The 12,143-nt window shown below is 45.0% G+C and overlaps 1 long non-coding RNA gene across 1 annotated transcript in view; it reads left to right on the top strand.

Annotated features, from left to right (window-relative positions):
• Positions 1–5,464, top strand: part of LOC113929149 — a 178,107-nt gene extending 172,643 nt beyond the window's left edge. Inside the window, exon 5 of the long non-coding RNA XR_004820092.1 lies at positions 4,470–5,464. This is a non-coding gene — a long non-coding RNA (uncharacterized LOC113929149). The remainder of the gene's footprint in view (positions 1–4,469) is intronic.
• Positions 5,465–12,143: the final 6,679 nt, after the last annotated feature.

Raw genomic sequence — 12,143 nt, 5'->3', positions numbered from 1 at the left:
GGCCATGCCCTGTGCCTACGTGGCATGGATGCTGAGGGCCGAGTACTGGAGGTGGTGATCCGCCAGATTAGTGGACCCAGTGGGGGTACAGAGTGAGAGTCTCTGGGGTCTGCATCCACTGGGTGTCTAGGGGACCAAATCAGTGAGGGGAATGGCCAGTACTTCCTGGGATATTTCTGAGCCCAAAGAATAAGCCATGAGTTCACTGGTCAGAGGTGGGAGTATCCGAGTCAGCAGACCACCAGTGACCAGGTGGGAAGGAACATGGCTCTGGATGCTAGCAGGTCTGAGCCAGTGCCCAGGCCAGGGCCCCCCTCCCTTCCCATGCCAGGATGGTGTATGGAGGAGTATGCGGCCCCTCCCACTCACACTTGGTTTGCAGAGGTGCCTTGTGGGCATCACCAGTCTGAACAAACACTAGGCAGGTGAGTTAGAGCCAAGTCTTAGACCCACACCTCCCTGGGTGTTAAGGCTTTAGTTGCTGAGTGATGTGAGTCTGAGGGCTACAAGGGAGCAACCAGGGGTAGACTGGAGCGCACTAATGGGACTTGAAGCAACTGTTTACAACCTGTATGGTGGTGTTTAAAATTTATCAGCCAGTACACGTGTGCATTTATATATTGGCTGAAGGTCAGCCCAACCTGAGTGCTGTCCCAGAAGAGAACCGAAGAGAAGCAGCGGGAGGTCATCTGAAAGACATTTTTATCCAAGAGACACTCAGGCAGCATACACTTCTGTCTTATAAACAACTGTATAAGCCACCTGAAGTTGAACAAGAATTCAAGAAACAGAACATCCTGGCCCACAAAGTGGGCTGAGGCAGTTTACTGGGTGTCCGTTCTACACAGACTGAGAGAGGAAGAGGCATCTCAGCCAGAAATCAGCCCAGGGAGAGACGGTCTCTCAGTGAAGATTAAGTTCAGCTGCTATGAAAGCACCATGCCCAGAAGAGCAGTAGTTTATACAAAATAATGCTGACTTTTCTCTCATTTAAAACAGCTCTACAAATAGTCCAGGGCTGGTGTGGTGGTTTCATGGTTACTGGGTTGTCAGGTTCCATCACTATTTCTGCTTCACCAGCCTTGGCCTTTGCTTTCATGCTTATTTTGCCTCATGGCCCAAGGAGGCTGTTGGAGCCCCAGCTATCTCTTAGGTACTCCAGAAGGGAGGATGGAAGGAAGGGCAAAGGGATACTCCATCTCACTGTTTCGCTTTGAAGGAGTGTCCTTGACCTTGCCTAATGAAGACTTGGAGTAATTTCCAGGATATCACAGGAAGTGTGGGAGCAGCAAGGCCACACAACAACAGAGATGCCTTACAGGTAGTCAGATCCGGAGCAAGCATTTTGCAGAGCATATTGGGAGAAAATGGAACCTCTTAGAAATCAGTGGTTTTGTACCCGGTGATTTAAGATGAGCACAGGGGGGTGGAGTTAGCAACAAGAGCCCTGGGCCCAAAAAGCAACCTGGCAGAGGGCAGAAGTTTAGGCTCAGTTGAGTCTGGATGCTGGCAGAGAAAGAGGAGCCAGTCAGACAAGAGCAGCAAATGACCTCGGATGCACCTGCCCAGGGGGCTCCCTGCTCCTTGGCAATGTGGATCCGGTGTGAATGCCGGTTCAGCGCCATGTGACCCTGTGCCTGCGTCCAAGTCATCCCACACAGGTGCCCCAGGTATCCACCTTCCCAGAGTCCTTTCTGAGCCCTTCCCCCAAGACATCCAGGACCATCAGACTCAGGGCAGTAGCTCCATCACACAATTAAGTCTCTAAGTTTAACCTATGCAAGACTGTGTTCGCTCAGTGGTGGGATATGAAACATAACTTTTTCTTTGTGATGCTGGGACATTCTGGAGCCTTGGGCAAGTCTATCATCTGGCTTCTTCTGATGGATGAGCATGAGGACAATCTTAGCATCCCGGTGCCACAGGCACTTGAATAAGAATCCAGCCCCACTACTGGGCAGGTGTAAGAAATCCCACACTTCATAACCATTGGCCCCTAACCCTACCATTGCCCCCAACCCCAGCCTCAGAGCTCATTGTTCCCCTAATATCTTTTGAGCATCTTCTATGTGCTTCTAGGTGTTCTAGGTGCTGGTGGGCAGGTCTATCCCTGAAAATGCAGGGCCCAAGCAGAGGTACGAGGGGAGGTCCCCATATCATCTGTCTCAACAGTTAAGAGTTCTAATCAAGCTAACAAGCCATTAAGTACAATATGCTCTAAGGGCTTCTCTTGAAAAATGTGCAAATTTCATAACTTTTTGGAAGGTCAGCTTCATATTCAGAGTCCTTGGATGTCTTGAAGCTCCAGTTGGGGTATGGCCTCCATGGAGAATCAGCTCCCCACGATGGTGGCCACGTTCTCTTTCCGTCCCTGCTGCGCTGTACACTGCAGGGGGCTCCATGCACAGTGTGTGACACCTACATGCTGTCCTTTCCTCCTGTGAGCAGCCATCCTTGGCCATGTCTTAGCCTAAGGGGCTGCATAAACTGGGGCACTTCCCAGCCCTACAATCCTGGAAATGGGCTTGAGCCTTTTGGGGATCTAGGATCAGCCCTGTCTAAACTTCTGGGTCCAATAGGATTTGGAGATGGTTTGGGGCTATTTGCCCCTTGAGCCTCTGCCCTTCACTAATCTGGGGGACGAAGGGCAGGGTTAGATATGGCTAGGCCTGCCTCCCTTGGGTGGCCTACCCCAAACCAGGGCCGACTGCAGTTGCATGGCTCCCCCTGCCCCATTGCATTCCTTGTGTGCACCTCCTTTTCTTCCTCCTCCTAGTGCCCGTGTGCCTGACCTTCCTACTCTGTATCCTCTACAGTGAGTTCCAACCTTGGACCACAGGGTGTGTAGGCCCTTTGTAGGTTACTCAGGACACAGCCCCTTGTAGATCAGTAGTGAAACTTGGATTAGCTAGAGCTCAGAGGGGCTCTAGCTCATCCAAGCTAATCCAATGGGGAGTGGGAAGACCCCAGGCCCCATGGAGGCAGACTGACCTGGGTTCGGTGGTAGTCTCTACCTCGTACCAGCGGCCTGGTATATGGCCCCTCATTTCCAAGAACTGTTTTCCTTACATGCTCCTTCAAAGGCTTTGAGGGGATTGAAGGGATGCCCTTGCAAAGCCCCTAGCCCAAATGCCCAGGGTCCCCTTCTCCCTCTGTCCTTCTCTTTCATTTTAGATTTTCCTGGTAACTCTCCATTTAATTATTAATAATTCTTACCTATTGAGCATTATTTGCTAGGCACTGTTTTTTTTTTCCTGCCAAATGCGAGGCACTTTTGAAAGTACTTTATATATGTTAATGCTTTGAAAACTTACCATGACTCTTTCAAAGAGAAGTAGGCCAATGTGTAGCACATATTTTAAACTCTGCCTTTAGTAAGTTTGCCTTTAAGTATGCACAGGGGCAGTTTCAAAGTATGCTCAGCTGATCAGTGATCACATGTGAACTCGCTAAAACATGCACATTCTCAGGCCCCAGCCCAGACCCACCGAATCAGAAACTATGGGGGTGGGGCCCAGCCATCTGTGTGCAACCTGACTTCCAGGTGACCTTGATGTGCACTCAAATTTGAGAACCATTGGCCTCACCTTTCCATGGGTTCAGCTGCCCTGTGTAATGATTAATAATAACCATTGCTAACACTTATTTGACTTTTGGTATGTGCCAGGCACTGGCTAAATGCTTTGATGTGGGTTGTCTCCTTCATTTCCAAAGTATTCTGTGAGGCTATTAATATCCCCATTTTATAGGCAAGGAAACTAAGGCATGGAAATTTTGAGTGTTCAAGGTCACCCAGGCCTGAACTCCAGTATCTGCTTCTGTGTTTTCACAGTGGTTGCAATGATGGCACAGAGGCATGGCAACATATTATATAATTTTTAAAAAATCCATTCCCTGAAATCCTTGCAACCTCAAGGGTTTTTCTTAAATAGTGGTTGACCAGAAAATGTGACTGATGGGAACTCGCCTGTTCTCAGGGTATCTGACTAATCTAGGCTTTCCTTCGGTCTGGGTGGCATATCCAGATGCCCACAGGGCCAGGCAGGTGACATAGCAGGCATGACAGGTGATGGGCAATGAGGTGGTCCCAAGGTGAGGCAATAGGGCTTGGTGAGGACTGTGGTGAGCTGGGGTGTATGCCACTCCACAGCCCCAGAGAGATGTTACCATGTGATGACGTGGGCTCCTTTCATCCCATTTTATAAGCAAAAACAGAAATCTGGATTTTATGTGAAGTCTCCCAGTTTTAAAACTGACCCCCAATTCAGGTTTTCAGACACCGTGAAGGCTGAACAGAAGACATCCGGGGGCCAGATCTGGCCCAAGGGCTGCTCCATTGCCACTTCTGTGTAGCCCTCTTCAATGTTCAAGGCTCAGAAGGTAGTCTGCTTTGGTTGATTTAGCTGTATTTCCCCAAATCAGTCTCCCGAATTAATTACTGAATTTTATGCATTTTCAATCTCACCCAGGGGCCAGCAGCCAGCCAGCTATGCAGGGGAAAAAAGAAGAAGGGAGCAGGGAATTGAGTTGGATGTCAGAGATCCCAGAAGTTCTGCACTGGGGTTGGCAGGTTCTCTTCAGCCCACAGTGGCGGAGGTCCTGCGGTCCCGCGGTCCAGCCTTTCACGAAGAGCCTGCTTTTCAGCCTCTGCGGTGCCTGCGGGGCCGACGAGGAGGTGTTGCGAGCTCCCCCTAGTGGGCAGACAAACGCACTGCCGACAGCCGGAGGTCTGCGAGCGCGAACTTCCTGGGGCCAAGTCAAGTGGCGAAGCTGGAAAATTGGAAAATGACCCAGGTGGTGGCGGGGGGCGGAGCAGGAAGGCAGCCGGCTCCCTGCAATTCCAGAACTACTCTAAATGTTAACAATATCAGTAATAATACTATAATAAGCATAGTGACCATATTAAAAATAAATAGAATGACATAATAGTGGATATTTACCAGCTGAAGATTTACAGTTCAGAAGAGGTTTTTCTTACTGTGTCTATTTAATCGTTAAAAACACAACACTGTAGTAGCACATAAATGTATTCTCATTGAACAAGATTCAAGTGGTATGGAAGAACATACTACACATATTTTTAAGGTCTTTAGAAAATTTTCTTTTATTCTTTTTAGGGAGGGAGAGAGAGGTGGGGGTGGGGGTGCAGACGCAGAGGGAGAGAATCTTTTTTTTTTTAATCATCAAAACTTATTTAATCATTTTATATAACTGGATCACAATTTATAGATAATTTGAATTATACCTTACATGATATGAAAAAAATAAACACCAAGTATATAAAAAAGCAAATTATTAAAATGAGCCATAGAAATAACAGAAGGAAAACAGATTATTTAACCACAATTTTGGAAGAATGCTTCTTTGATAAATAGCTGATAATAGTATAACTTCCCAAGAAAAGAAAAAATTCAACTCTACAACAACTTCTCATCAATGAAATGTAACTCTCTGCAATAAAAACAAATCCTATTAGTATGTCTTCTTTGGAAAAATGTCTATTCGCGTCCTCTGCCCATTGTTTGTTTATTTATTTATTTATTAAAAGAAGATTATGGTTTTATTTTATTTTTTATTTTATTTTTTTTTTAGTGTTCCATCATTCATTGTTGGTGCATAACACCCAGTGCTCCACGCAGAATGTACCCTCTTTAATACCCATCACCAGGCTAACCCATCCCCCTACCTCCTCCCCTCTAGAACCCTCAGTTTGTTTTTCAGAGTCCATCGTCTCTCATGGTTCGTCTCCCCCTCCGACTTACTCCCCTTCACTCTTCCCCTATCTTCTTCTTTTTTTTTCTTAACATATATTGCATTATTTGTTTCAGAAGTACAGATTCGTGATTCATCAGTCTTGTACAATTCACAGCACTCACCATAGCACATACCCTCCCCAATGTCTATCACCCAACCACCCCATCCCTCCCACCCCCACCACTCCAGCAACCCTCAGTTTGTTTCCTGAGATTAAGAATTCCTCATATCAGTGAGGTCATATGATACATGTCTTTCTCTGATTGACTGATTTCACTCAGCATAACAACCTCCAGTTCCATCCACGTCGTTGCAAATGGCAAGAGCTCATTCCTTTTGATGGCTGCATAATATTCCATTGTGTATATACACCACATCTTCTTTATCCATTCATCTGTCGATGGACATCTTGGCTCTTTCCACAGTTTGGCTATTGTGGACATTGCTGCTATAAACATTGGGGTGCACGTACCCCTTCGGGTCCCTACATTCGTATCTTTGGGGTAAATACCCAGTAGTGCAATTGCTGGATCGTATGGTAGCTCTATTTTCAACTGTTTGAGGAACCTCCATACTGTTTTCCAGAGTGGCTGCACCAGCTTGCATTCCCACCAACAGTGTAGGAGGGTTCCCCTTTCTCCACATCCCCGCCAACATCTGTCGTTTCCTGACTTGTTAATTTTAGCCATTCTGACAGGTGTGAGGTGGTATCTCATTGAGGTTTTGATTTGGATTTCCCTGATGCCGAGCGATGTTGACCACTTTTTCATGTGTCTGTTGGCCATTTGGATGTCTTCTTTGGCAAAATGTCTGTTCATGTCTTCTGCCCATTTCTTGATTGGATTATTTGTTCTTTGGGTGTTGAGTTTGATAAGTTCTTTATAGATTTTGGATACTAGCCCTTTATCTGATATGTCATTTGCAAATATTTTCTCCCATTCTGTCGGTTGTCTTTTGGTTTTGTGGACTGTTTCTTTTGCTGTGCAAAAGCTTTTTATCTTGATGAAATCCCAATAGTTCCTTTTTGCCCTTGCTTCCCTTGCCTTTGGTGATGTTTCTAGGAAGAAGTTGCTGCGGCTGAGGTCGAAGAGGTTGCTGCCTGTGTTCTCCTTTAGGATTTTGATGGACTCCTGTCTCACGTTCAGGTCTTTCAACCATTTGGAGTCTATTTTTGTGTGTGGTGTAAGGAAATGGTCCAGTTTCATTCTTCTGCATGTGGCTGTCCAATTTTCCCAACACCATTTGTTGAAGAGACTGTCTTTTTGCCATTGGACATTCTTTCCTGCTTTGTCAAAGATGAGTTGACCATAGAGTTGAGGGTCCATTTCTGGGCTCTCGATTCTGTTCCATTGATCGATGTGTCTGTTTTTGTGCCAGTACCATACTGTCTTGATGATGACAGCTTTGTAATAGAGCTGGAAGTCTGGAATTGTGATGCTGCCAGCTTTGCTTTTCTTTCTCAACATTCCTCTGGCTATTCGGGGTCTCTTCTGGTTCCATACAAATTTTAGGATTATTTGTTCCATTTGTTTGAAAAAGGTGGATGGTATTTTGATGGGGATTGCATTGAATGTGTAGATTGCTCTAGGTAGCACTGACATCTTCAGAATGTTTGTTCTTCCAATCCATGAGCATGGAACGTTTTTCCATTTCTTTGTGTCTTCTTCAATTTCTTTCATGAGTATTTTATAGTTTTCTGAGTACAGATCCTTTGCCTCTTTGGGTAAATTTGTTCCTAGGTATCTTATGGTTTTGGGTGCAATTGTAAATGGGATCGACTCCTTGATTTGTCTCTCTTCTGTCTTGTTGTTGGTGTATAGGAATGCCACTGATTTCTGTGCATTGATTTTGTATCCTGCTACTTTACTGAATTCCTGTATGAGTTCTAGCAGTTTTGGGGTGGAGTCTTTTGGGTTTTCCACATACAGTATCCATATCATCTGCAAAGAGTGAGAGTTTGACTTCCTCTTTGCCGATTTGGATGCCTTTGATTTCTTTTTGTTTTCTGATGGCTGTGGCTAGGACTTCTAATACTATGTTGAATAGCAGTGGTGAGAGTGGACATCCCTGCCGCGTTCCTGACCTTAGGGGAAAAGCTCTCAGCTTTTCCCCATTGAGAATGATATTCGCTGTAGGTTTTTCATAGATGGCTTTTATGATATTGAGGTATGTACCCTCTATCCCTATACTCTGAAGAGTTTTGATCAAGAAAGGTTGCTGTACTTTGTCAAATGCTTTTTCTGCATCTATTGAGAGGATCATATGATTCTTGTTCTTTCTTTTGTTAATGTATTGTATCACGTTGATTGATTTGCGGATGTTGAACCAGCCTTGCAGCCCAGGGATAAATCCCACTTGGTCATGGTGAATAATCCTTTGAATGTACTGTTGGATCCTATTGGCTAGTATTTTGGTGAGAATTTTTGCATCCATGTTCCTCAAGGATATTGGTCTGTAATTTTCCTTTTTGATGGGGTCTTTGTCTGGTTTTGGGATCAAGGTAATGGTGGCCTCATAAAATGAGTTTGGAAGTTTTCCTTCCATTTCTATTTTTTGGAACAGTTTCAGGAGAATAGGTATTAATTCTTCTTTAAATGTCTGATAGAATTCCCCTGGGGAGCCATCTGGCCCTGGGCTTTTGTTTGTTGGGAGATTTTTGATGACTGCTTCAATTTCCTTAGTGGTTATAGGTCTGTTCAGGTTTTCTATTTCTTCCTGGTTCAATTTTGGTAGTTGATACATCTCTAGGAATGCACCCATTTCTTCCAGGTTATCTAATTTGCTGGCATAGAGTTGCTCATAATATGTTCTTATAATTGTTTGTATTTCTTTGGTGTTGGTTGTGATCTCTCCTCTTTCATTCATGATTTTGTTGATTTGGGTCATTTCTCTTTGCTTTTGGATAAGTCTGGCCAGGGGTTTATCAATCTTGTTAATTCTTTCAAAGAACCAGCTCCTAGTTTCGTTGATCTGTTCTATTGTTCTTTTGGTTTCTATTTCATTGATTTCTGCTCTGATCTTTATTATTTCTCTTCTCCTGCTGTGTTTAGGCTTTTATTTGCTGTTCTTTCTCCAGCTCCTTTAGGTGTAGGGTTAGGTTGTGTATTTGAGACCTTTCTTGTTTCTTGAGAAAGGCTTGTATTGCTATATACTTTCCTCTCAGGACTGCCTTTGCTGTATCCCAAAGATTTTCAACAGTTGTGTTTTCATTTTCATTGGTTTCCATGAATTTTTTTAATTCTTCTTTTATTTCCTGGTTGACCCATTCATTCTGTAGTAGGATGCTCTTTAGCCTCCATGTATTTGAGATCTTTCCGACTTTCCTCTTGTGATTGAGTTCTAGTTTCAAAGCCTTGTGGTCTGAAAATATGCAGGGAATAATCCCAATCTTTGGGTACCGGTTGAGACCTGATTTGTGACCTAGAATGTGATCAATTCTGGAGAATGTTCCATGGGCACTAGAGAAGAATGTGTATTCCGTTGCTTTGGGATGGAATGTTCTGAATATGTCTGTGAAGTCCATTTGGTCCAGTGTGTCATTTAAAGTCTTTATTTCCTTGTTGATCTTTTGCTTAGATGATCTGTCCATTTCAGTTGGGGGGGGTGTTAATGTCCCCCACTATTATTGTATTGTTGTCAATGTGTTTCTTTGCTTTTGTTATTAATTGCCTTATATAATTGGCTGCTCCCACGTTAGGGGCATAGATATTTACAGTTGTTAGATCTTCTTGTTGGATAGACCCTTTAAGTAGGATATAGTGTCCTTCTTCATCTCTCATTATAGTCTTTGTTTTAAAATCTAATTTGTCTGATGTAAGGATTGCCACCCCAGCTTTCTTTTGGTGTCCATTAGCATGGTAAATGGTTTTCCACCCCCTCACTTTCAATCTGGGGGTGTCTTTGGGTCTAAAATGAGTCTCTTGCAGACAGCATATTGATGGGTCTTGTTTTTTAATCCAATCTGATAGCCTGTGTCTTTTGATTGGGGCATTGAGCCCATTTACATTCAGGGTAACTATTGAAAGGTATGAATTTAGTGCCGTTTGTATTGCCTGTAAGGTGACTGTTACTGTATATTGTCTGTGTTCCTTTCTGATCTATGCTGCTTTTAGGCTCTCTTTTTGCTTAGAGGACCCCTTTCAGTATTTCTTGTAGGGCTGGTTTTGTGTTTGCAGATTCCTTTAGTTTTTGTTTGTCCTGGAAGCTTTTTATCTCTCCTTCTATTTTCAATGATAGCCTAGCTGGATATAGTATTCTTGCCTGCATATTTTTCTCATTTAGTGCTCTGAAGATATCATGCCAGTCCTTTCTGGCCTGCCAGGTCTCTGTGGATAAGTCTGTTGCCAATCTAATGTTTCTACCATTGTAGGTTACGTATCTCTTCTCCCGAGCTGCTTTCAGGATTTTCTCTTTGTCTCTGAGACTCGTAAGTTTTACTATTAGATGTCGGGGGGTTGGCCTATTTTTATTGATTTTGAGAGGGGTTCTCTGTGCCTCCTGGATTTTGATGCCTGTTTCCTTCCCCACATTAGGGAAGTTCTCTGCTATTATTTCCTCCAGTATACCTTCTTCCCCTCTGGGAGAGAGAGAATCTTAAGCAGGCTCCATGCCCAGCACAGACCTGGACGCGGGGTTCCATCTCACAGCCCTGAGATCATGACCTGAACCAGAATCAAGTCTGACGCCAGTCCGACACTTAACCAACTGAGCCACCCAAGTACCCCGAGAAGACCTTCATTTTGAAATAATTCTGAACTTAGTAAAAAGTTGCAGGAATAGCACAGGCTTTCCATACACCTTTTACCTGCTTATCAATTGTTATTATTTTGCCACATTTGCTTCTTTATCATTTGCCCTCACTAAATACATATTACTATTTTTAAGAACTGAGTCACTTGACTGAAAGTTGTAGCATGAGACTCCTTCACCCATAAGTAGTTCCGTGGGTATTTCCTAAGAACAGGGTCATTCTTTGCCATGGCCCCAGTCAGTTATCAGAATCAGGAACATTAACATGGAGGCACACTATGTCATCTACAGACCTTATTCCGATTTCACCAATTGTTGCAGTAATATCTCTTGTAACATTTTTTGTTGATCCCTATTATAAAATACGAAAGTACAGAAGTTTTCCTCACCCTCTCCCTTGGCCAGCTGTAGGGTGCATATCCCTGAGGGGGTCTCTCTCTCATTTTCCTCAATGAAATCATATTTCCCACTTATTTGTATGCCTTGAGAGCTCTTTTCAATCTCTTCGCCAGCCCGCCAAGGTAGAACTTTCTAGTCTTATACCAAAAGGAACAGTCTCAACCTGATGGGAAAGTGCCTTGGGTGTCAAGGCTGGAACTCCAGCCCTGTCCTGTGACACTGGGTTTCCCAAGCTTGCTAAGAAAGCAGGAGAAAGTGAAGGGAAAGCCTTGTCCTCCAGGGTTATTCCAAGTGCTGCCCCATCTCTCCAGACCCTTTGGCAGCATTTGGAGCAACCCTGGCACCTCCTCCTTGAGAAGGCCTCCAGCTGGCTTCCCGGACACCTCTCCCTCCCAGTTCTTCTCCCCCCTCCCCCCCTGCTCTTTTTGGGTCTCTCCTCGGGTCCTCCACTCTCAGCACTAGGGCCCAGGGCTCAGTCCTGGACCCCTCTCCCTTCTACCTGCACTCCCGTGCAGGTGAGTGCATAGCCTCCTAAGGGGAGAGAGCACCCAAATGCTGGAGAATCCCAGGTTTGTACGGCCAGCCTGGTATCACCAGTGAACTCTAGGCTCACATACCCCACTGCTGACTTGACCTTTCCTCTTAGATTTCCAATGGGTGCCTCACGCTTAAAATGCCCCGATGGAACTCCTGATTCCCGGTCCCAGCCAGATCCCATTTGCCCTCACCTCAGTAGGTGGTGGCTCTGTGTTTCTGGTTGCTCAGGCTGAAACCTGGAGTTGTCTCCGATGCCTCCCTTCTCTCTCATACTCCACATCCAGTCCACGAAAAACATCTGATCAGTTCTGCCTTCAATTCCACTCCCAAGCCCTTCTTACCACCTCCATGGCTGTTCCCCAAGTCTCCCCACCTGGATGATCACAGAAATTTTCTAACGAGTCTCCCTGCTTCTTCTCGAACTGACTTAGAGCCTATTTCCTACACGGAAGACACAACAACGTTCATAAACCATAAATTAGATCCTGTCACATCCGTGCTCTAAGTGCCCCGGTGACTGCTCATGTCAGAGTAAATGCCTCCCCTACCTCTCTCATTTCTCTCCCAGCCTTCCGGCCCTTGCTCTCTTCCAGCCTCACTGGCTTCCGTGCTGTTGCTTGAATGCACAAGCACACTTCTACCTCAGGGGTTTTGTCCGGCTGCTGCCTCTGCCTGGAATGTTGTTCTCTCTGATAGTCCCATTA

The sequence above is a fragment of the Zalophus californianus genome, chromosome 5 (assembly GCF_009762305.2).
Source record: "Zalophus californianus isolate mZalCal1 chromosome 5, mZalCal1.pri.v2, whole genome shotgun sequence".
Classification (NCBI taxonomy): domain Eukaryota; kingdom Metazoa; phylum Chordata; class Mammalia; order Carnivora; family Otariidae; genus Zalophus; species Zalophus californianus.
Note: the sequence above shows the minus strand (reverse complement) of the source record. Positions and strands in the feature narration are given on the sequence as shown.